At 39.7% G+C, this 25,463-nt stretch overlaps 1 long non-coding RNA gene across 9 annotated transcripts in view; it reads right to left on the reverse strand.

Annotated features, from left to right (window-relative positions):
• Nucleotides 1-4,148: 4,148 nt before the first annotated feature.
• The window catches only part of LOC140600288 (uncharacterized), a 284,954-nt gene continuing 263,639 nt past the window's right edge, over nt 4,149-25,463 (reverse strand). For 8 of the 9 annotated variants that reach the window (XR_012003555.1, XR_012003552.1, XR_012003544.1 and 5 more), the window contains one exon: nt 23,621-25,457. This is a non-coding gene — a long non-coding RNA (uncharacterized lncRNA). Of the gene's footprint in view, nt 7,159-23,620; nt 25,458-25,463 lie in introns of those variants that run through there. The other variant, XR_012003539.1, reaches the window with a different exon arrangement.

Below are 25,463 nucleotides of genomic sequence, written 5' to 3' on the forward strand. Positions count from 1 at the left end.
CTGCTGAGCAGAGAGCCTGATGTGGGGCTTGACCTCAGGACCCTGGGATCATGAACTGAGCCGAAGGCAGATCTTAACCGACTGAGCCACCCAGGCACCCCAAAGCACTCATTTTCTAAATGAGTTCCCATCATCGAATGAAATTGGGACAATAAGTAGATCATGCAATTCCATAAAACAAATATATTATTTATGTATTTATTTTAATTTAACTCACGTAAGAAACTTACATGGTTCTTACTATATTCCATGCATTATTTTAAGTGCTTTACAAATATGATCCCATTTAATCCTTAAAATAACCCTATGGGATGGATATAATTAACGTTGCCTCCATTTAACCGTTAAGTGCAGCACAAGTAAATTAATAAAATCGCGGAAAGTCACATAGCCAGTAAATGGTTTAGCAAGGATTTGAATGTAGGCAATCTGGTCCTGAGCCCCTGCTCACTGTGTCCTACCTTCTAGTCACCCACCAAATGATCAACACTGGACTGGATGACGCAAGGATTAAGTGACCCTGCCTTCATGGAATTTACAACCTCTGGGATTAGGAATGCTACAGGGATTCCTTAAGTGACAAGTGCCAGTGTTCTGGAGTATAGACAGAGGGTGCAAACTGAGGAACCAGAGATCAAATATGGCTTGTGAGTATGCTTTACTTTGCTCCTATAATATTTTGAAATTTTTGAGCTACTGGTTTAAAAAGGAAAAACTTAGATTAATATTCCAGATTTTTAGCTGTGACAAACTCTTTAGTTTTAGAAATGCTATGCCTCAGGATCTACGTGAAACAATCAGATGGCACTAAATCTTCTTCTGTTTGCTCCAGTCCCTAACAGACACTCACATAAGACATTCACACATGTGCATGCCAACTGGTCGTATTTGCTTAGTACCTGAGTTGACCCACATACACACATATACACACATGCATATATACATATAGATACACAGACATATATATGCTATGTGTTATGTTTCATAGGACACATATATGTCATATGTCCTATGAAAGGGGTGTGGGGAGCCAAGGGGAAAGTTGTTGCCTGGCGTATTTGTAGAGGCCCAAGAAACAAAATGTTATTTGCACTGAACTTCAAAAGAGGAGGACAAGTGGTTATAACTAGACTTGGGCAAACCATCTGATTCCTTCTGATACCCTAGGCTATATCCATATAAAATATCTTGTAAATTCAACCAAATATTGAACAGCATTACAGTTTTCTGATACTTGTTTTTGCGGTGACTACCATTTGGCTAGAGTCAAACTATCCCTGCCTGCATAATGAATATCGTTTATTCAGTAAAGTATTGCTAACCTTAGTCCTCTGGACTGAAAGCTCCCTCTAAAATGAAAGAAAGCTCCCTCTAAAATGCTTGCCGCATGAACACAGCGATCTGTTTGTTCTGATCCATGCTATGTTTCTAGAACTAACACTGTGCCTGAAATGTTAGGAGAACTCAATGATGTGAGAGAGGGGGAGAAGGAAAAAGAGAGAAAAGAGGGAAGGAAGGAAGGAAGGAAGGAAGGAAGGAAGGAAGGAAGGAAGGAAAGAAGGAAGCAAGCTAGCATCTGATGACTTGTTTCTCCGAGAGCCTTCTCCCTCACTTCTAAGCACGAGTAATAGCTGCTGACCACGGGCAAGAATAGTACAAGAACTTAGTGGGAACTCTAAAGCTGTACAAGCTCTTTCCGCGTTTAGTAAAGGTCAAATTTGTAACTTGTTTTAAGAATCAAGCAGAGCCACAATTTCTCAAGGTGTGGCCCCTGGACTGGCTACATCCAAATGAAGCACTTGCTGAAAATATCAGCTCAACCCTGCCCACGCGGGATCTAATGACACACCGGAAACACCATTTCCCCGTGATGGGTAATTCCTTTGTACACTAAACTTTGCATTCCAAACGTTGGTGGACCCACCATTCAGGAAAGGAGAGGGCTTAGCATCTCAAGCCTGTGAGCCTAGAATCACAAGATTCACACAATCCAATTCAATTCAGTTGAGGCGGAAATTATACAGTGACTTTTGAATAGATGTTAAGTCAGTCTCTCACTTCCTGATTAAGGAAGCTTTGACCTAGCTGGCGAGTGCTTTGTTAACACAGGTTTATGTTACCATGTATCTGCCAGAGTGTCACTAAAATTCGTCAGACCAAAGACTAGTAAATTGGTTCTCTCTTTGTTTGATGTAACTAGGAAACATGCTTTACTACAGAAGTTGCAAAACTTTGTTATGTTTGGCTGATGCTAGGGTTTCATAAAAAAATTTGCATGCATGCCTTTCTGGGCATGCTGCGCCCAGCCAGGCCACAGACTTCGTCACTTCCTATTACCTTTCACCAGGCTGTTGGACACACGTAGGCATAACTCTACTCAGGATGGCATCCCAAATCCAACCATTTCTTACCAGCCTAGCCCAAGCCATTATTACCTCTTACCTAATTACTGCTATAATGTAATTATTGACCTTTGCTCTATATTCTCCACCCATGGGCCAGATCATCCTTTAAAAATAGCTCATGACTCTCTCATGGCTTCCCATCTCATTGGACTAAAATCCAATATTCTTCCCATAGGATTCAGTGATGCTATTTACAAAATATGTATATAGCTCCCTGCTTACTGGACACATGGTGCAATTGTACTCCTACCCACAGATGTCCATTCTCCCCCAGCACCCCTGGATGTGGCTGTTTGACTAGATCTGGCCAATGACTGATTTGTGTAAGTGATGTGTCACTTCCTCGCTGGGACATACATTAATTGCTGATAGGAGACCCTTTGGAGATTTTATTTTCCCCTGCCATGAGGATGGGCAATTCCTGAGAGTGGCTACTCTGGCCCCCTGCCTCCCAGGGTGAGGCTGACATACTACAGAGCCTCCATGCTACCTGTGGTAGATGTCGTATGAGAAAGAAAAAAAAAAATCTCTAGTGTCTTCAGCCACTGAGGTTTGGGGGCTATTTGTTATCCCACCATGATCTTGCATATCCTCACTACTATTCACTTTATCTCTAAAGCCCAATAAGATCTAACCTCCAGGGACCTCTCCGGGCCCTTGCCTCACCTCTTTCCCCCTTTCCCATCCTGTTCTGTTACACTCACCATCCTAGAGGAGAGCAGCTTTATTTCCAACTTGGCATCTATGCACTGTTCAAAATGCTTTATGACTACATCTTCATGTGCCGCCTTACTTTATCCAGATCTTTGCTCAAATGTTTCCTTCTTAGAGAGGATGTCTCCAACTATGTGTCTAAAGTAGCGTATTTTATTACCTTCTTTATATGTCCCTTTTTAGTTTTCTTTGTACCTCCCATAGTTTTTCTTTATCATTTTACATCCTGTCTCTAAAGCTAAAATGTAAATTCCTTGAGGGCAGGGATGTGATTTTGTTCGCAGATGCTTTCCCAGCACCTTGAACAGCCTGGGGTAGAGGATTACTAAACATAAATATTTGTTGAATGACGGGCGGCTGGGTGGCTCAGTTGGTTAAGCATCTGCCTTTTGTTCAGGTCATGACCGGGGTCCTGGGATGGAGCCTCGCGTCCGGCTCCCTGCTCAGCGGGGAGTCTGCCTCTCCCTCTGTCCCTTACCCTGCTCATGCTTTCTCTCTCTCTCTCTCTCTCTCTCTCTCGCTCTCAAAATAAATGAATAAAATCTTTCAAAAAATATTTGTTGAATGAATGAATTTATTTGAGCATATCACCTAACCATCTGTGTTCTCATCTGAAAGTATGAATGAACAGAGCTCTTGACCTACCGCATAAGGTTATGTTACACTTTTAGAAGTATCCAGCATAATGTGCATTACGGTCTCACCACAATGACAGGTTAATTCGCTGAATTGTTCCTGTCTCAGGTGTCAAGAAGAAACATCCTAACAATAAATGATGCATCTGAGACCAATGGGTTTGGCTTCTTTGGTTCCTTGGGTATTTTACAGCCTCACTCTTGTGCCTTATGTTGAAATAATTTCAGAACGAACTCTGAGAACCAGCGGGCACCATAATGCTGCCCATGACGTTGAAATCCTTCCTTCTTCTCAAAGGAGGATCCGTTTATCATTTATCTTGAAAGCACCAGCAGAGTTTTGCTTTGTCATACAAAGTTTATTGATTCTTTTATAGCAGACTTGTTTGAAAATTAATTTGGAATTTAAGCAATGACCTCTTTGAGAAATAGTGAACATTTAATTTTTTATGCTGAGCTTTCTGAACATTTAGTAATGGGGTATGAGTCACACTGAAATAGAAGCTTCATTTTCCACTCTGAATACACAATACAATTTTACCTATAAAAGACAGCACATCTCAGTAAACTCTGGAAATATAAATTTATAATTTCCCTCTTCTTAGAGTTGGCCATACAATACAATTACCATAAGAAGATTGCTTTAAACATGCAATTATAAATATGGCATGATTCTATAAATTATCTGTAATTTATTTATAAATCTTCTGCTGGGGCTAATGTTTAACACATGCACATATTTTTTTTTATTCCCTTTCCCTTCAGTTCTGTCGTATCATTAGATAAATATACTTAATGAGGGTTTATTATGGAAATAAAATAATCTAAACAGCATTGTATGGTCTACTGTATTATGAAAGAGTTATTTTAAAAGCCTATTAAAGTCCCTGCTTGGGCTTGTCCAAGTTTGTGTGAGTGAGGAGTGATAACCTAGAAGAAAATTCTTATTTTGATTATTCAATCAAATATATTATCTTGTATTATTCAATCAAATCAGCTCTTTTCTCCTTTGGCTACTCCTTGTCTAGAAGTCACAGTCAGATAAAACTATAAGTCAGAAGAATAATTTCTTCTTCATGACACTACCTGAGGTATTAAAAAAGACCAGGTGGTGAGTCAACTTCTTCATGCGCTAGAAAAGCAGAAGAAAAACATGCTGCTCCTTATCTAAAAGATTGCTTTGAGGGCTAAGCATCAGGTTTTTTTTGTTGTTGTTGTTTTTTAAATAAATGTGTTAAGAATCTGTAGCTTGTATACGTCACAGGCAATCCTGATGTGGTCCTGCAGTCAGAGAGATACTTTAGCCTTATTGACAAAAGGGCAGTTCAATGTTGATTCATAAAATTGGATTTCTGGGGCACCTGAGTGGCTCAGTCCATTAGGTGCCCCACTCTTGATTTTGGCTCAGGTCATGATCTTAGGGTCATGAGATTGAGCCCTGTGGCGGACTCCATGCCCAGCGGTGAGTCTGCTTGAGATTCTCCCTCCCTCTCCCTCTGCCCCTCTCTCTGCTCTCTCTCTCTCTCTTTAAAATCAATCAATCAATCAATCTATCTATCCATCTTTTTAAAAAATGGGATTCCTCCAACAAATGAGGCACGGCAGACTTTTTATGACATTTTTATATTATAGATAGGACTGGCATGCTTAATCCCAATTTGATGTAATTCACCCACCTTACAAGCTTTCCAAATAAAACAAGCAAGCATCAGTCAAACTAATCCCCATGACTTGAGTTTGGGGATCCTATCCTAATCATCTCTGAATCCTTAGCATCTAAGTATACCCTTCACCTACCAGCTACTTATTAAGATACTGTACACAAAATGACATACAAGTGACCTATCCCCAAAAAGGCATTAAGGCAAAGATGGAGGGGAACTCAAAAAAATTCTACTGGGATCCCACACTCTCAGTATGTATCTCCATATGTAGATAAAGATGGTCAGAGACAATGGAGCAGGCAATGTTGGAGATGTTTCAGCTTTATTACAACACAGATGATACCAATATGTGTCTAATTCGCAAGGCAGGTGACTGTATTTTTTCCCATTACTTTTACATAGTCTTTTAAGGACAACCTAGGGCAATGGTTTTCAAGAAAGCCTTCTTCTCCCTTTGAAAACAAGTTTTTCAAGCAAAGGCTACATCAAGTCCTCTGAAATAAAATCTTACTCAAAATGTCAACAGCCTCAGCATATAAAAAAAGTACAGATGAAAGACCCACTCTGCCGGTTTCACCTTACTCACCATGTATGGTATTCCCCATGGCCATGTCCAAGTTCTTTACAGAGAACTTCAGGGCTTCTACTTAGAGAAGGAATGGCTACCTCTCGATTGTTGCACCCAACAGATGTGTGTTTGTGTGTGTGTGTGTGGGGGTATGTATCTCGATGTTGCATCCACTAAACAGATAAAGCAATAAACACTGTATTCTATATTAATATTAAATTCGATATGAGTGTTTATCCAATTATTTTGTTCGTTGAATTATTTGTCCAGATCTATACAGGTAGACCCCTCTTAAACTGGTTGGTAAGGACAAATAAAAAAGATAGGACCCATAATCTGGTTCCATATTGTGACTGTGGAAAACAAGGAGTGATAGATTTTTTCCTCTATTGGACATATTTTCAGAATTATGCATGGGGATTTATGTGACTACCCCATGCCATTTATAACAGCGCTACAAATAACAAGGATTACGCTCATTAGCAAACATTGCTAATTTTCTAAAGGAGATGCTAGGCAGTCATGGCAGAAATGAAGGTCTCTTTTAGACAGAAGAGACAAACCTGGAAATGGGAATCCATATCTTGGTCCTGTGACTGTTTAGTGTAGTGTTTCACGAGCGGGAGAGGGAGGGAGGGAGGGAGAGAGAGATGATGCTTTGTATAATATCTCACGAGCACCACAAAGAAATGTGATGTTCATCTTAACCAGACACAGCTATGATTTTGCCATTTTTCTGTTTCTCAGAAATATTCATCAGAGCTGAAAAAGTTTCCACTCTAAGAAACTAGGGCCACATGTGACAAAGGAGAAGAGGGAACAAATAGTTATCTTAAAAAAAAAAAAATCTTTTCTCTCTACCACTAACTTTGGACAAATAACTGACATGAAGGAGAGACAGCTTTTTATAAGGAATTAAAACTTAGTTGTCAAGTTGCCCTCGATTTTCCTCAGTCCCCATCTTACCCTAATCTTCTCATCTGTAGAGCTCGTGGTGTGCCTGCTGTTGTTTCTCTTAAGGATAATTTTTGCTTCTAAATACTGAGAAAGAATAATCAGGTGCTCGAGGAGTGGTGTCTCGGCTCGGCTCCCCGCACGTGACTGCTTTCTGTCTGGGGCTTTGTCCTGGTGCCTCCAGAGCAGACTTCCTGGGCTTTCTTTGTTGTCCTCGCCTGATAAATAAACAGCACAAAATTACTGAACTTATTATGGTAATTGAGAGAAGGAGACGGAATGCTGAGCCTGCCCCCCTCTCTGTTACCAGGCCACTGCCAAAGTTGGCGAAACCTGGGCTAACCCTCAGAGGCTGGTGTCATGTTGCCCCCCCCCACTGCCTGGACCCCCCCCTTCCCTCCCACAGGCCCCCCCAACCCTCCTCGATGATTGTTTTCTGCCCATCTTGAGCTGGGTGTCAGTTCATTTAGATTTACATCAAGTAGTAAATTAAAATAATCACTCAGCAAACACTCTGAGCTCAGTTTTCCCTTTCAGTCAGGAGTTGTGCGAGCTGCTTGAAGCATTCAAGCAGAAAATATTGCTGTCTAGATATTTGTCCTCTGGGTGATAAAGGAGGCATTGTCTTGGGACCCACTCAGGCCTCGGAGCCGATCGTCGCCGTGCATCACAGCTGTGAAGTGCGCTTTGTTATGTGTCTGAGGACTCGGGTTCAGGACCTTGTTTCTCTTGAAATACCAGACTGATCAGAGCTGCATATGTTCGGGGGAAAGCAGGGGTCGGTGGTTCTCTGTCCACATTTTTACTAGATTATTCTTGGACAGAACTCTGGGAAAATACCCTGCAGCCTAAACCATCCCAGGAGTTTTGCTTTGTTTTAATTCATTTTCTTTCTCTTTCTTGCATCTTTCTTTTTCTCCTCCCCCCCCCAACCCTCCTCCTTCATATTCTGCATTGTTACAGTCCTAGAAAATGCTGGAATTTATCTGCATGAGTCTGAAACAAAGGCTTACGGCACTGCTTTGAACCCAGTGCCATAATGTACCAAGTTATAAACCTGTTTCTTTGTGCTCTCATTACAGTACATCTATCTGCCCGTTTAGAAATCAAAATGCAGAGTTCAGTCACCTAGGGTGAAATATAGGGTGGGCTAAAGAGATTTTTTCTTTTTTTTTTTTTTTTACCATTTGTAAATGATCAATGGAACCGTGAAACAAAACAGGGAGTTGATGGGGGTGAAAGAATCTTAGAGTTGTTGCTCTGAATGAAAATTCTTTTTACAAAGGATAAAAATTATCCTTTATAAATTTCTAAGCCATCACATTTTTCTCACAGCTTTTTTGTGTAGGTATGTTATTGCTAATACTGTTTGAAGGAGTAAAATATTTGTCGCTCTAAGTAGTCAGGGAAAAACATCAAATGATAAAGAGCGTGGTGGTATTCATTCAGGCATCCGAATGAAAATCAAAATTTTTAGTCAATTATCTGATTTTTTTCCCCCAAATAGTTCCACATGCTTGGCTAATTGACTGCTGCTATCAAGTTTTGGCCAGATATATCATATTATGTTTGTATCTAAGCCGAGGTATCTATAGTAAATGGGATACTTGATACCTTCCCTATGTCTATGCGATGGCAAATATACACCTTCAATGATAAAATTCCCTATTGGGACATGGAAGTGAAAGAACTATAATTAGCAAAAACTCACCATGAAAGAAATAGGATAGGCACGTATGTATTTACACACCCATGCATATGGTCACACGCAACTTCCTTATGAAGGAATGATGTCATATTCTGGAATTAAAATACACTCCCCTCTGAGGTGTTCTCAGTCAGGGGCGATGGAAGCTGTGGGACCCCCACTGTGGTCGCACCACGGCAGCTGCAAAGCTCACCCTTGGACCATAGGAATCTTTCCAGTACAGGTGTCCCTGCAAGAATGAGAGGTGTCATTGCACTAGCAATGCTAAGCCCTCAGGTTATGCCAAGGCTGTTGAAGTAGAATCGCCAGACAGCAAAATCATAGATCGATCCTAGTCATCTACATATTATAGTTTGTGATGTTTTTTGTGTCTTGGTGAGTAGCTGTTTAGTTCAGAATTAAAAGTTGAAGGAACGAAACCAGGGTATTTGGTCTGATTTGCTTGGGCTCCAGGGTCAGATAGCCTTTTTTGATTCTCTGTTCTACCAATGATGGCTGAGTAACCTTGAGCAAGTTACCTAACCACTCTGGGCCTCAGTTTCTCCAGTGATACGATGGGCATATTATCAACACGTACATCATTAGATTGTTAAAATTATTTCGTGAATAATGCACATTAAATGCTTAGAATGGTATCTGGCAGGTAGCAGACATGCAGCAAATATTTTATAAACAATGAAGAAATAAAAATAATGGTCCCCACAAGTATAAAAGTAATCCTGAATCCAGGAAATGCAACTCATGTTGGGATGAGATGTGTCCTAGGTTTTCTAAGGTTGATGTATGCGCCAAGATGAAGTTGTTCTGAATTAGAATCTCGTTTCAGCCATTTACTAATTGTGTGCACGAGCAAATTATTTAAGTGCTCTAGGTCTTATTTTCTATGTAATAAGATAATAACTGTCTCACAGAATTACTGTGAATATGAAAATAGAAGGTGCACGTAATTGGCTTAGTATAGCACGTGGGCAACAGGGCTGCCCTTAACGTATGCAGGATCCCAGGCCAAACAAACAAAACCAAAAATAACAACAACAAGAAAAATCTTTCCATATAACTGTTTAAATATGATTACAAAATTCAAGGGCCAGTCATTGACAATTTAGAAAAAGGGGTCGAGAAGAAAACTTAGGCATCTTCTTCTTGTGCAATCACTGTGTATTATAATCTTTCAGTGTCCAAGCACTGTCTCTTCCTGTTCAGGTACAAAGATCTTCTATTCATAGTTTTTTTTTCTTGTATATTTTAATTTTAAAAATATTAACGTTTCTGACTACAACCACAACTCCCATCATGAGAAAAGATAGCAGTGCTGTTTGTTATTGCTTATAATGCCAAGACTCTTCAGAACGTGTATGCAGTTCCCTGGTACCATTTTCTTAAAAGACTTTTATTTATTTTAGAGAAAGAGAGAGCACAGTTTGGAGGAAGGACAGAGGGAGAAGGAGAGAAGAAGACTCCCCACTGAGCTCAGAGCCCGAGAGAGAGAGAGAGAGAGAGAGAGAGAGAGAGAGAAAGAGAGAGAGAGAACAGAGCCAGACACGGGGTTGAAGCAGGGCTCAAAGCAGGCCTCGATCTCATGACCCTGAGATCATGACCTGAGCTGAAATCAAGAGTAGGATGCTTAACTGACAGCCACCCAGGTGCACCCCCCACCCCCATACCATTTTTTAAATTCTATTTACAGCATTACTTGTTGTAATGTTGTTAACTCATCATCCACTGTACTGGCTTCCAATAATTCTCTCAAAAATTGTTTTTGTGCCTCGTTGACGAAAAGCATGAATGTAAGTCTTGTCCAGAGTATGCAAGATAATGTGAAGAATAACTTCTTACCTGATCACGTTAAGTTACAGTGCGGAATTCTAGTGGACGTGTAGAGCAATGTATCTACCAACTGCACTTTCTCTTGAACTAATTAGGCTAAAGCCGTTACATTCCTTGAATGTGATCTCTTTCACTGTTGTCTGCACCCCTGTCTTCCACACACATCCACCAGCAGGGAAGATAAAGGACAAGAGGCCGAACAAGAAGAATGGTCCCTTTTACATAAGAAATATCTGTCCTTGGATCAGCCTGGCTTAAACCTACCTGGACTAGTATGATGTAAACATAGCAATTAATCAATGAATCAGAAAATTAATGGAAAGGACCTATTGGCATTTTGGAGAAATGATCTTGGAAGCCTTTAGAGGAGATAGTTGTGGCCACCTGGAAATATGTCTGACACATGGCACAGAGCCTGTGGAAAGAAAGGGATAAATTCTTTGAATGCCAACAATAATGGACACACTGGGTAAATGACATCTGCAGTTGTACTCACCATCCTTAGGTATCGTAGGCTGAAGGTGTCACTGTGGATGGATGAGAGTTAAACACATGGGCCACATATGTCGCTCAAGTCAAAGGTTGGCAGAAGACTATAGTAGGTAGCCTAGAGTCCTAAACTCCTCCTATGTCTGACTTTAGAGCCATACCATTCTGACCCGACATCTCAAAAGAAATGTTGTACTTCCTCAGCAGGGGAAGTCCAGTCTCCTGGATTTGGCTGGCTGTGTATCCCCAGGACAGCCCAGGATGACCGCATAGGCTTAATTAAACCCCAGAGCTCCTGGTGTATCTGGTTGACCCCATAATTGTAGGGAATGTCTTGTTATCTCAAAGGAGAGAAACAGGTCAGGACTCAAAAGGATCCCAATTGGGGCTCAGGTAGACCTGCTAACACAGCCAGAGAGAGACAAAAACTGAGGAAGCCTCCCTACGGCTGCAATGGGATTTTCTTTTTGGGTAAGGAAGGTGAAGGAGTGAAAAAGATGCACATAGAGGCAGAGCAAATGAAAGAGAGAGGAATACACATGGCAAATAGTTGAAGAAAATACAAGGAGTGGGGTTATTGGCTTGTGTTGGAGCTGTTGGGGGCACTGAAGTAGACACAGAGACTAAAGGTGAAATGGGAAAGTTAAGAGCTTTGGGTAAAAACTCTATAATTTTAGGGGCTTATTTTATGGTAGGCTATGGGCAATGGCGACGCGATTCCAGGTTTGGAGGGAAAAGAGTAGATCATTGAAAGATTTTCAAGCAAGTGATCTGTGTTTTAGAAAAGTTCCTGGTAGAACTTTAAGGGTTGGATGAGAGTGAGAGAGGCCCTAGAGAAGAAGAAGCAGAGGGGAGGGGATAACCGAAGATTCTTACAGAGACATCAGCAGACTTCGAGAACTAACTGGATGGACACTCGAGAAGTAGATGGGCCGCATGGTGTTAGAGCATCTCTGAGATTTAGTCATTCAATTTTATTGACTGGTGTGTCCCCAAGCACTAAGTGCTGTGAAAGAAATAACAGGAGAAAGAGCAGGTCTGGTGGCGGTGGGCTGTCAGCAGGGAGGATCATCTGTATGTCAAATATGCAGACGGCCAGGCCCCTCTCTGCAGGAATGGATGCTAGAGCCCAGAGATCTCTGTTTTTAACAGGACCCCAGGTAACACCTGTCATCGGGGAAATTTGGGAAATACTGTGTGAGATAATACATTTGATTCTGGTTGGGTGGAAATAATCTAATCTATACGGATAGACCTTACAAGTGAGTCCATCTAGGGGATGCTACTACCTTTATGTGGACGTCCGAAGCAAAAGGATGTTAGAAGGAGATTTGCCGAGCTACTCTCTGGGGGAAAAAACCAACAAAAGGAGCTAAAACAGTAAGAAATAACCACCCTGGAGAGCACCTCTCTGGATTTGAGAAATGGAACTAGAAGCCTCTGCCAATAGAAATGTCTCATTCGTTGATTGAACGATTGACTCAGCCTCCCATCCCTATCCAGCCTCGGACTTTAGCATTGATTGCGTGGCCCAGACTCTCATTCTCTGATGGCAGGGCACTGCCTGCCCTGAAGGCCGCGCAAGGCCTAGCTGCTGGAAAGCCAATACCAGTGAAGGCAAAGGATCTTCTGATCGCAGGATGGGGGGGGGGTGGGGGGGGGAGAGAGAGAGAGAGAGGGAGAGGGAGAGAGGGAGAGAGAGAGAGGATGGTTTATGCTTACTGCAATGCTTTTTGTCTCCATCGGGACCATAAAACAGAGAGAATTTGCTTTTGGTGCAGCCTTTAACCGGGATGCTTGTGTTATCCGCGGAACCCCCCAGCCCTCTGATCCACAGCCTACACACACCATCCCATGCAAGCTAGAACCCTGAGTATCTGGATTGTTCCTGGTCTCTACAGCTAAGACTCAGCTTTCTCTGAGTGCCATTTAGCTTTTCTCTCCCCGAGGCAACGCTGTTTTAACCTGACTACTTGAAAAAAAAAAAAAAAAATCTGACTACTTGATACCCGTCAAAGTCTTGGTGCATTGTTATGGCTGGTGCTTTACCTGACTCAGGTAGTATGCACTTTCACGGAAGATGTTGGCAGAGGTTCTGCCTTACACTAAAAGAGAGGCTTCAATTAGGGGATTTTAGGTGAGAACGGATGCTTTGTTTAGGTGGAGAGAAACTAACTAGTACAAGCAGAGGATGAGTAAGATTTAGGGAACAGTACTCTTTAGAATTAAAATTTTAAATTTTTAATTATAAACTCCAAATATCAATGCAGGCAATAACAACTTCTTTATTGGACCATTTAGGACTTTTAAATGAGATAACATATATAAAGTCCCAGCTGTTGGATTTGGAATATAATAAATATTAGGTTTTTTTTCCTCATCTCCATCTGAGTGGATATGGGTTGCTCTGTGACCATTTGCTGTGTATTTTTTCCAAGTTATTCAGCTAATAATTCTATTTAATTCCAAAGAGATAAGGATGTCAAGAAGGAACTGAGTGCCAAACCTTAGAGCTGGGGATTATATATATATATATCATATCATATTACATATATACAATCTCATTTAAATTTTGGCAAACAGTCCTATAAAAAGTTATAAAAATAAAGAAAAGCAGTTGCTTTATCGTATAATTAAGGTAGGGATTCTGGAACAGTCATCTTCAGGAGAACACCATGTTGTTCCTATGATAATTAAGTTGCTTAGTGCCTTTAGAAACAATAAGCCTGGCTTGACTTCAATTTTGATATCTACAGAAGCTTTAAAAATGTGGGATCTTGCACCTCACTGGCACCTGGGCGTACCAGATTGGCACCCCTATTTTGCCAAGCACTTTCGATACATCATACTCCACATGAAATAAATATATTGTGAATAAAATGTTCAAGTTGTAGAGCATGGATACTCTGATATTGCTGTGGTTGCTCAGATGCCTTTTCCCTCCTCAACTTTCTGTTTCTCAGGGGTGTTCTGAGTAGTGGAGGGTTGTCAAAGAAAATGGTGTGCTGGTGGAATAAAGTTAAGCTACCATGCTTTCCTATTCAACACCAACTCAAAGGAAATGCATATGCTATGCATTGGAAATGCTGTCAACAGTGTTCTGGCCGGGCTTAGGTACTCAAATCACTAACCTTGCCAAGGAATAAGTTTGTGAACCTCCTTTTCAGAGGTTCTGTCTCTGATATTTCAGAACCATTCAATTATAATTCTGATGCTTCCTTTTATGTGGCAGTCATGGGTTGTCAGCAAAGATAGAATTAAGAGAGGCACGTGAAGTGTGCTACGGCGCCTCATGCCTAAGGATCTCTATTTCTTTTGTTCATGGTGACAAATGACAGCCTTAAAGATATTTGTCCTGATTCCTCACTGTCCCTATGCAGGTAAAAACTTCCATTGAAGTCAAACAAGCTTCATTGAAGTTAATGGGAAGTAATGCCCTTGAAGGGAAGGAAGACTAGGGTGATTAATTTTAATTAGCCAAACATAAACAAGCATGTGTCTACAAGTAGTGACAGGAAAGTGGTTGTTTGTAACTCATAACTTAGCTTTAGGGGTCTAGGTATGGCAATTTTTGTAGAGAATCAAATAGAACTATTTCAACCCAGAAATCTAAGAATGTCCATAAGGAATAAAATTCATTCTTCATAGGTTTATCTCAAGATAAACCTCAAAACATTAATTCAGCATATAGCAATTAAAATATTAGCACATGCCAAACACTTTTCAGGCCTTGGGGATAGACAGATGAGTACAACTAGCTATCCACGTAGAGCTCATTTTCAGGCTGTGTAGTAATTTTGGTACAAGTCATTCATTGGCGTCTCCATCATTAATTTATTCATTTATTGATTCATTCAGGAAATACTTAGCAAACACCTTCTGAGTTTTTTATGTACCATTCTTATAACAGGAATGTGCAACGTACTCTTGGAACCGAGTGGAATGAGAATGTGACTTGGCATAGAAGGGTGAGTTCTAATCATCGAAGGCTTCACAGAGAGAGTACCACCTGAGCTCAGTTCACCAAGAATAATATTTAGGCTAAGAAAAAAAGAGAAAGATGTAGGAGGTAGAAACTATATACGGAGAGGTATAGAAGCACAGAAATTCAGAGCATGTTCAGAAAAAAAAATGTGAACTTCTGTAGGCTCTAGTGTAAGGTTCAGCGAGATAGAGCAGCCCTCAGGCCAAATCCAGATCATCAACTATTTTTGTACAGGCAGCAAGCTAAGAATGTTTTTTAAAATTTTACACAGTTGGAAAAAAATCAAAAGGCCTATTGTGTCACATGTGAAAATCATACGAAATACAAATTTCAGTTTCTATGAATAAAGTTTTATTGGAACACAGTAATGTCCATGTATTTACATACTGTCTATGGCTGCCTTTACGCTGCACGGTAGAGTTGGAAGGTACCAACAGAGCATGTATGGACCAAATGGCCTAAAATACTTACTATCTGGCCCTTTCCTGAAAATGTTTACTAACACCTACCCTAGTGTATAAGGTGTTGGTACGTTGAGACCAAATTGTGTGTGTGACCAATCGAATATCATCTGAATGAATTTGGACTTTGTCTTGTGGGAACTGGTGAATACAAAAGTTTAAGTGCTTATTTTTATGTTATAAAATAGTTTTATGACACAGGGCACCTGGTTGGCTCAGTGAGTTAAGTGTCCAACTCTTGGTTTCAGCTCGGGTCATGATCTCAGGGTCCTGGGATTGAGCACCGCATCCATTCCACACTCAGCCCAGAGTCTGAGATTCTCTCTCTCTCTCTCTCTCCCTCAGTCCTCCAGCTTATGCTCTCTCCCTTTCATTTCTCTCTCTGTAATACATAAATTATTTTTGAAAATAAAACAAAACAGTTTTTTGATAAATTTAGCATTCATTAGGCTGATAAAAACCTTCCATTCAGAGATGAATGTGGCCACATGACCCCAGAACAAAACGGTTCCTAAAGATCATTAACAGGTAGTTCAGATGTGTCTCAGGGCCTATAGGTCAAAGGAAAGAAAATAAGAATGTTATGTTTAGAAAGTCCCCTAAGTAACTATTTGGCAGAGACAGTTTCCTGAGGAAGAAAAGTCAAACATATACCTAGTTTTTGGCATAATGACGAAAGAGACTGAAAAAAAAAAATCATTTGATTTAAGCCATTGTTTACAATATTTGTGAACAGGAAGAAATCGTTCTTTAACTCTCAAAAAAAAAATCTCAGGTCATTTTCATCGTAACAGTTATACACATGAAAGAAAATGCATAATGAAATCATGTTTTTTTTAAATTAATTTAAATTTAAGCCGTGTTTGTAGACACAGAAATAGTACAAATATATGTAAACTGTATTCAATCTTCTGAATAATCTTCTGGTATATGTGGTTTCAGGGACTTCAAAAAACTGTAGGGAACTAAATGTTCATGGCAAGAAGGCAAAGAAGTCAACTGATTATAATGCCAAGGAACAATTTTGACTGAACTGCTTAATAAATGAACTGATTTGCATTTTACTTGTGTGACTTCTTGTCTTTCGAATTAAAAAAGAAAAGCCAAAGCAAACAAGTTTAGTTTAAAAGGTAACCAGAAAGAAACAAGTTGGTTAACCATGTACGATGTCATTTTTAGACCTAACTGACTGATTTCTTTTAACGGCTGGTTCCTTGAAGATAATGATATGTCTTCAGATAAGCCAAGAAAAGAAAGGACAGGTTGGAAATTCACCTGTACCACACCCTCTGTCTGGGTTCTAATCCTAAACTCTTCACTTACCTTTTACCCAGATAAACTCTAAAACTGGTTCAGAGGCCACTTGGAGAATAGGTCCAATTATACTAATCGTTTGCAAAGCAAGGAAAAGTTGATAGCTTGTTCCTAACAGCTTAGGAGATATCTGGAAAATAAAGGATGAATAAAATCTTGGCAGTAGACCAATAAATTGGTGATATCATCAAAGCTAATCATGCCACAGGAGCCCTCACGCACAGAATTAAAAACAACTACTGAAATACAATACTCTGGGTTTCTGTTCAGCAAACTCTGCTGAATCCAGCTTAAAACCACATTCAGTGACTCCTCTAACATTTTGACTGAGGGGTGATCTGGAGGTCAGCTTTGAGGTCATGAGTAGGGCAATGTGATGAAACTTCCATTTCATTGTCAACCATGCATTTGAATGCAGTTCTTTTTTATAGGCAGAGTTAGAGCAAAAGGCCAGTAGGGATACCCTCACTTGTCAATTACTGCATGTTTTATGTCTTGAGTCATTGGCCCTAGAACCTGAAGAACTCTTTCCCTCTGTTTATTTGTTAAGAATTGACCCCAGATCCTTAGTCTAACCCCTAAACATGCAGGAAATTTCAAGGTTACTATTTTTCTTATAATTATGATTACTATTCCCGGTGTCGTGCTGTTTACATATTGCTTTTAACATTTTTATTACCATCACTTCTAATCTCATTTGATTTTTCATAATAGTCCTGTATTGGTATTTCCATTAGACACATGAAAACACACTTGGTCATTTATCTTATTTTATTTTTATTTTATGTAGTCTTCACACCCAGTCTGGAGCCCAGCAAAAGGCTTGAACTCACAACCCTGAGATCAAGACCTGAGCTGAGATCAAGAGTCAGACATTTAAGCAACTGACCCACCCAAGTGCTCCTAGGTCATTTATTTTAAAGCCCATAAGTCAGATGTTTTATCTATCTTAATACAGGACTTTTTTGAAAATTAAAAAACAACAACAACTATTCTTCTTAATTATATATCTCCCCTTACTATATATCCTATAGCCAAATAAAAGAGATTTTGTCAGGTCATTCCCGTATCTAATCATCTTACTCCTAGCTGAACATTTAGGCAAAGATAAACTAATAATAGATTGATTGGTAAATAGGAAACTTGGCCAAGAGAAATTTATATAGTTTATAACTAGTCAGATGAATTACAGATAATACAGGATTAGGAACCTGAATCAAACATCAAATTAGAACTCAACAAACATCCATCAGGAACTTTTTATGGACAAGGCATTATGGTAGGCACTGAAAGACTAACAATAAATAAGATGTTGCTTTTATCTTCAAGATATTTTACAAATGCATTGAAAGAAATGTATTAATCTATTGAAACTCATATAGAATTTTTTCACTGAGCCTCCGTCTAATTCAAGCATTTTCAAGAAAAGAAGTTAAAAAGACTACTAAATTTAAAGTTGAACACAGCCTACATGATAATTATGATGAATATGTAATTACAATATTCTTTGATTTAAACCTTAACTGAAAAGTTTGCATGTGTACAAACCACCTGAGACTTGATCATAGAAAACCCATGGAACCCCATAAAGAGTTCTAAACATCATTTTCACGAAAAAATTAGAACTATATGGTAGAAGGAGAACTAGTTTTTCAGTCAGAATACTTAGATACAATGCTGACTCTGCCATGAACTAGTTTGATCTTTGATCGTGGTCAAGTTACTTCATCTTTAAAATGGTGATGGAATTGGGGTAGATACTGAACTAAGGCTTCCTACACCTCAAATCTCCATTGCTTAACTAAAACATGGTCCTAATGAATATTTACTAAAGAATCATAAAGTCTTGCCTTGGTTCCTAAGAAGACTAATAGGGATTTTCAACTTTGCTCAGCTTAATTCTTTGTTGGAGGCAAAACGGCAGTGGAATATCAGCAAGAGCTCTAACCCTTGGAGCTGGAAGGAGTCTTTATCTCAATTGCTTTTAAATGGTGTTAGGCATGCCCATCCAGAGGAACCAAGGTGAAGGATCTTGTGCGGATTGACTGTTGGGGCTCTGACTGATAATTCCTACTGTGATACACTTCAATGCCAGCCTACAACAAAAAGCTGGGATTGGATTTAGAGCCAATGTAGGCTCTAAATGGAGTTTTACTGTGAAACAAAACACCTGTCTTTCATCCCAAGCTAAATTGACAAGCAATAATTTAGTTGTCTAAACTGAGAGCTTTCAGGATTCTAAACTGCATAATGTCAAAAGACAATGTATAAAGTTGCATTTGGAAGGTTCAAAGGTAGAATGCCATGTAGGCAAACATATTAAATGACTGGTCTTTCCCCCTCTCTCTCTCTCTAGTTCTTTCTTCTGTTCCCTCTCTTTGCCTTTGCTACTTTTTCTTTGTGTTTGGGGGTGGGGGAGGTGGATGGGGCATGGTGTAGGGGGTTGAGACTAGCTTTGGAAATTGGATGGGTGTGTAACAAAGAGGATCATAAATCTAAAAAACCATTTTCCTCTTGTACTTTCCACTAGGTGAGCATTTCCTATGATCAGCTAAACTAATCAGAGATTAAATGGAAGAAAAACAATAATAATTGGGCCTTCGAACAAAACATTGGGTGAGATTGCTAAGTTGCTACACTATCTCCCTACATAAATGTGAAGTAATATAGCCTGGATTTTTGTCGTAACTTTTTCCGCACAAATTATGCTGATTCCTCTATCTTCCATTTCAGTTGTGTTTGTTGCAATCTGGGTACTTGGCATCAGAGCGTCCAAATTTAGACCCCTACACTTGACTAAGTTTCACACTTCTCCCTCAAGAATTTTGGGATAAATTGTAAAAATAATCATGGCCTTTGTTTCCCACAAGTTAAGACCACATATAGACACACACTGGGCATTTCTTTTTCTCTTTCTTTTATTTTGCAGGTTCACATGCTGTCTCTTCTTCTGTTCACTTTTCCAGTAGAGCAAAGGAAGGAAGCAGGGTTATTTAGCAAAATGAAACAGATGCTACAAAAGTAGCCAGTTAGTTGTCTGCAGAAATATCTGATTGGACTCTGCCAGCTGTCAATTAGCATTTCCGTGTTTTCTTGATGAAGTGGTATTTACTTTTCCGGACTGCCATTGGCTGAGATGTTTAGTGTAATGAATGCTAAACTGAGCCTAGATCATTTTTTAAATCGTAGCTTGGGGCTTAACAGCCCTTTAAATGAATTGTATAAACAAGATAGCTGTTAATTCTCAATCAATGTATCATTAATCATCAAATAGTATTAAAAAAGAACTGTCTTTAAAAAGCTCAATAAACTCTATTAAAGTTACCAAATTACCCATTCAGGGGTTATTTTCTCATTTAGAATATGTCAAGATTTTAACAGAATTGTATTTGAAGATATATATTTTTGTGGCCTAGTAACTGAGATAGTATATATTTGTCTTCATAAATTAATATGGCCTCAAGAAATTAGTAACTATTATAGCCTTAAATCTAAAGCCATTAATAAAAATAGAAAATAGAACCCACAGTGAGTTCCAGGTGTCTTTAGATTGCTGATCTACTAGCAAGCATTGTACCAATTTCATGTTAGAAAATTAAATATGGGGAAATGAGAAAAATATGTGTAAGCCATTCTTCCCTGTAAATATAAATGCAATAACTTAAAATTCATCTACAATTCCAGGGACTCAACCTTTGAGGAACAGCCTAATGATTCTAGCTTACCTCATCTTTTCCACTGAACTACAGTTCGGCTTCACTTATCATGGGATCCCAGCACAGTGCCTGGTATACAATAAGGAATAAATATTTATTTCATGAATGAATACGTGAAGATGAGGGATATAAAAGATTGTCAAAGTAAATGACATTTATTAACTTTTTCCCCCTCATCATTAAGCTGTATGCTTTATACCTATTATCTCACGTAACCCTAGTAATGACTTTTTAAAAATTTATTTGAGACAGAGACATACAGACAGAGAGGGAGCATGAGCAGGGGGAGAGGCAGAGGGAGAAGGAGAAGTAGACTCCTTGCTCCATCTCAGGGACTGGAGATCATGACCTAAGCCAAAGGCAGGTGCTTAACCATCTGAGCCACCCAAGTTCCCTAATAATGATTTTTTTAGATGAGTAGTATTGTTCTCATATGTAATATTTAATTTGATAATTATTTACATATGAATTTATATAAAAATAAATATTTAATATTACCCTTAAATTTAATTAATTTAATATAATCAATAATATATAATCATATTTGCTGTATCATGACCTCAATTCTAAGAAGTGAAATAAGGACAAAAACCTTACAGTGGCAGCTACTTTTCTGTAAGGCCAGTTTCTCTGGAGGAGCATTCTTCAGCCTCTTTTCTGAGGATATTATGATGCCTGGATGCCATACAAAGAAGTGAGTAACGAATTCAGCCTGCATTTTCCAGATGGAGGTAATAGTAGAAGTATGTTGGAGGATAAATGAGATTTTATCAGTTTGACAGAAATAGAAAGGACAGCATTTTAAGTTGAAGGAGAAGCAAGGAGAAGCCTTAGGTTTGTGGAAGTTGCTGGTACATGTGTGCAGCTGAGAGCATAAGATATTTGCATGTGTGGTTGGGTAGATGGAAGAATGTCGGCATCAGGAAATGAAGCTGGAAAGATATACTTGGACTGTTACATAAAGGATTTAGAGTGCTATGCTGAGGAATTTGCATTTTGTCATGTATGTAGAAAGCCAAGCAAAACTTCAGGAGGTATCAAGTCCCTGTTTTGGAAAGACTTGGCAGCACCATGGAGAATGGATCGGGGGAGAAAGGGAGCAGGGTTAAGTCCACTAGTTTGGAGGCCATTGCAGTCTTCCATTGAAGAAACAATGGAACCTGAACCACCACTCAGCGTGCATTGCGGTCACTCACTGTCCTTGCCCTGCCCAATAGCCCAACTCTCACCCTCCTGTTGGGAATGGAATTCCACATGGGCTTGTGCATCCACTTCTCAGTGAGGCCCCCACACCTCCAGATCAGGAATAAATCCTTACTCGTCTAAGGCAGTTGAGGAAAATCCACTTCATTCGCCAATGATTGGCTGAGGGGCATGCCACATGACACTGTCTGAACAACGGGACGTGAAGGGACTTTGCTGGAAGCTTTTGAAAAATGGTTCCTTCCTTTTCTGAAGAGATACTGGGCTGGACAGCTCCTTCCACTAGAGGTTTTCATGCTCCGATGCAATGTTGTAAACCTCGGCAAAACATCTGACCACGTGGGAGAGCAGAGAGAAAGAACCTGAGCTTTTTATGACAGTGTTGAACTGCTGAGTTAATTAATCCTTATTCTAACTATTGTAAGAGATAATAAATTTTCCTTTATCCAAGCTGGCACACCACTTAGCCTTTTCCTCCTCCTCCTGCTACTACTGCTACAAATGACACCATGTGTCTAGGAGTATTACCATGTGGCAAGCACCATCCAAGACAACAACTCCACAAGGTGGATTCCATTTTTATCTCTATTCTATGGATGAGGACATAAGCTCAGTAAGGCTAAGTAGTTTTCTGAATATCACATAGCTTTTGAGGAGTCGAGCTAGCCAGAGTTTGAATTTACCTTCCTACCCAGACTATAAACTTTAACCTCATTGCCTCTGAAGGTGGGATAGTAAAGGAAGGTAGGGTGGAATTTTGAAAAATGTATAAAGGTTCTATCTGTATCCATAAGCTTAGGAACTTGATATTTTGGATAACAGACAAGGAATCAGATATGGTTGCAAGCATTTTTTTTTTTTAACTGAGTGACATGATAAATGCTGCTAAGATTAACTGAGGACTAAGAGCAGAGGTTCGGGGTTAAGAATTAGAAATGCCATGTAGCTGAGTTTGGGACCTGTTAAAAGAAGAGTGTCTGGAATATGTTCAACAGACGGTCAGGAATGCAAGACTGGGATTTTTTAGTTATTATTGCATTGCTTTGTCTGGGCTTAGTAAATGCTTGTGTAATAAAATCAATTGATAAATAAACCACCTGTGAATATGTATATATGCATGCTCTTTCCTCTGCTTCCAACTTCCACCACCTAGCTCAGATAGATATATAATCAAACATTAATGGAACCAGGAGAGAGAATATAAAATATCTCCACTGAAGCATGCTTAGTATTACATATAACTAGCTAGTAAATAGCAATGATGAAATCCTCTATTTTCTAAAGATTCATTGGCTGTATTTTTTATTCATTGGTTGTATGTTTCCAAATATGAACCCAAAGTCAAATACACGTCATAAATATCTTTATTCCTTTACGGGTATTTTTAGTTATCTCTCTAACAATTAGATCATCCCACAAGGTGGTTTTTCAAGTAGTTGGTGTATTTTTTTTTTCCCTGAAAGCATTTTACAGCAAGGGTCAACAGCCCTATGATGCTTTTGGAATGACAACCAAGTGACAACACCCCACACTGATGCTTCTGTTGCGGTGCAGGTGTTTTAGGTGCCTGTGGCAGGGATGTCAGTGAGACAATCAAGCACTATGCTCTTGAACAGGCAAGTGTTTTCTTTCAGTGAGCTAATTTTTTTTTTTTTTTGCAGTAATAGAGTTAAATGAAGGAGGGTGGGGAAGATAGCTTGTTTTAGCTGTGAGACACTTACCTATGTCTCAAAGGTCACAACACAGTGAGAATGAACCACTGATTAAAAAAAAAAAAATTCCACGCATGGGGTGCCTGGGTGGCTCAGTCAACTAAGCGTCTGCTTTCAGTCATGATCCCGGGGTCCTGGGATTGAGGCCGCCCTCCTGCCTTTTCAGTGGGGAGGCTGCTTCTCCCTCTCCCCCTGCTCCTGTGCATGCTCTCTCTCTCTCAAAGAAATAAATAAAATCTTTAAAAGAAAAATTCCAGTCATCTGCTTTGACATTTATTCATTTATTCCAGGTATTTGCTTATTTGGGCACCATCTATTGATCATTCCCAGTGGGCCAGGCACTCTACCCATGTACATGTTTTTTTCCTGCCGGCAGACTAAAAACAACTTGAAGACATGGAATGTCTGTAGGTCAGTATTATGTCCCCGGAGCAGAGTCTAAAAGGCTCTCTGAGTTGATGTGAATTATGCTAGTCCTAAGGAGAAAGAGACACCAAAAGGAAAACTGATCCATAGGATTCAAATGTGGCAATGCACACAGTTTACATGGAAATGGCACCTCAGTGGAACAACCAAGTGATGGACTTGGTTTGCAAAGGTGTTCACAGTTCATTCAGCTCATCAGCAAAGAAGTGAAACACTCTACCCCAGGCTGGGCAGTCATTCCACTCGATTGTTTTAAAAACACCAAATAAGGGTATTTGCCACTTTTTGCAAAGTTTGAGTTATTCCACTTCACTTTAATGAAAGTCCTTAGTACTTCCCCTGTTTGCTAACCAAAAGGAATCCAAAAAGGAGTTTTGCCTCAGTGCAAAAGGGCAAAAAGTTGGAAATAGCATGAGCATTTGTTCTGCAGTGAGTCATTATGGCGGCAGAGGGGCCCTCCAGGGGCAAGAGTGGCCCCTCCCAACCCTAGCTCCTGCCCCACCCCTACCCCCACACTCAGCATCACCCGCATCAAGCCACCAAGCCCCTGTGGCTTTGCACTGTGTCTGTGCACATTTGTGCTATATCTCAGTTTATTTTGTGCATCCATTAGCAAGACGCATCCTAGGGTATCAGAAAAGTCTGAGAGAGGTTATTTTGGGGATCTGGGAATGCTCGGAAAGTTTTCCATATAAGTCAATGGTAATTATCTCTTTGCTTTATGCCATTTCAGCCTACCAAAGGATTCATCGGGGCACTCTGCTTTCAGGTGGTGTGACAAAATCTGTACCTTTTATGGTAATAAAAGACCTGGATTGGAACCCTGGCTGGGCCACTTTCCAGCTATATGTCTGTGGTTGGCCCAACTATTCTTTTAAAGTTTTTATTTCCTTGCTTTTAAAATATTTTTGATATAACTGTCACCTAGAGTGATATTTAAATTAGATAGTGAATATAAAATGCTAAGTGTGGCATGGGGTAAGGTAAGTGCTCAACTAAAGGTACTGCATGTAATTAATTCTTTTTCTCATCATACTGCATATGTAGTGCTTGATCAAGGGCTCTTGGTGGCAGTTTACTTTCTGTTTTACCTTAGACTTCACTGGCAATTAGGTATTATCAGTGGTGTGGCTTTTCACCATTGCTTTTCAGCTATGACTCTATACAAGAGAGTACTCTGAGAAAAAAAAAGCTGAAAAATACTGATTACTAGAAGTAAACTCTAGGATTTTTTTTTTTTTTTTTTGGTGGATACCACCTTTGCTCTGTTCCACAGCTACAGGCAAGACTATGGGCCCAGCGTCTCAGTTAAGAATGTCTTTAGCTGCAAATAAATACACAAGCAAACAAAACCTACAAGCAGATTTAGGTAGTCTAAGTTCAGTGCAACAGCTTGAAACTGTCCTTATGAACACAGGTGTTTTATCTCTTTGCACTCCATCATCTTCTGTGTGCTGGTATTGGGACTTGTGTCCTATGGCTATTGCCTTATGATTATAAGATGGCTGCTGCAGCTCCAGGCTTTACTTCTGCTTTCCAGACGCAAGAATGGCAAGGTCTTGTCCTCTTGAAGCTTTGTATTTTTATTCCTGGAGTACTGTCCTCGTTGGCAGGTTTCTAATTATATCTTGAAGGCCAGAAGTGAGTCAGATATATGCCCATCTTTAGACCATTTTCTGGTT

Source organism: Canis lupus, chromosome 11 (genome assembly GCF_048164855.1).
Source record: "Canis lupus baileyi chromosome 11, mCanLup2.hap1, whole genome shotgun sequence".
In the NCBI taxonomy this organism is placed as follows: Eukaryota; Metazoa; Chordata; class Mammalia; order Carnivora; family Canidae; genus Canis; species Canis lupus.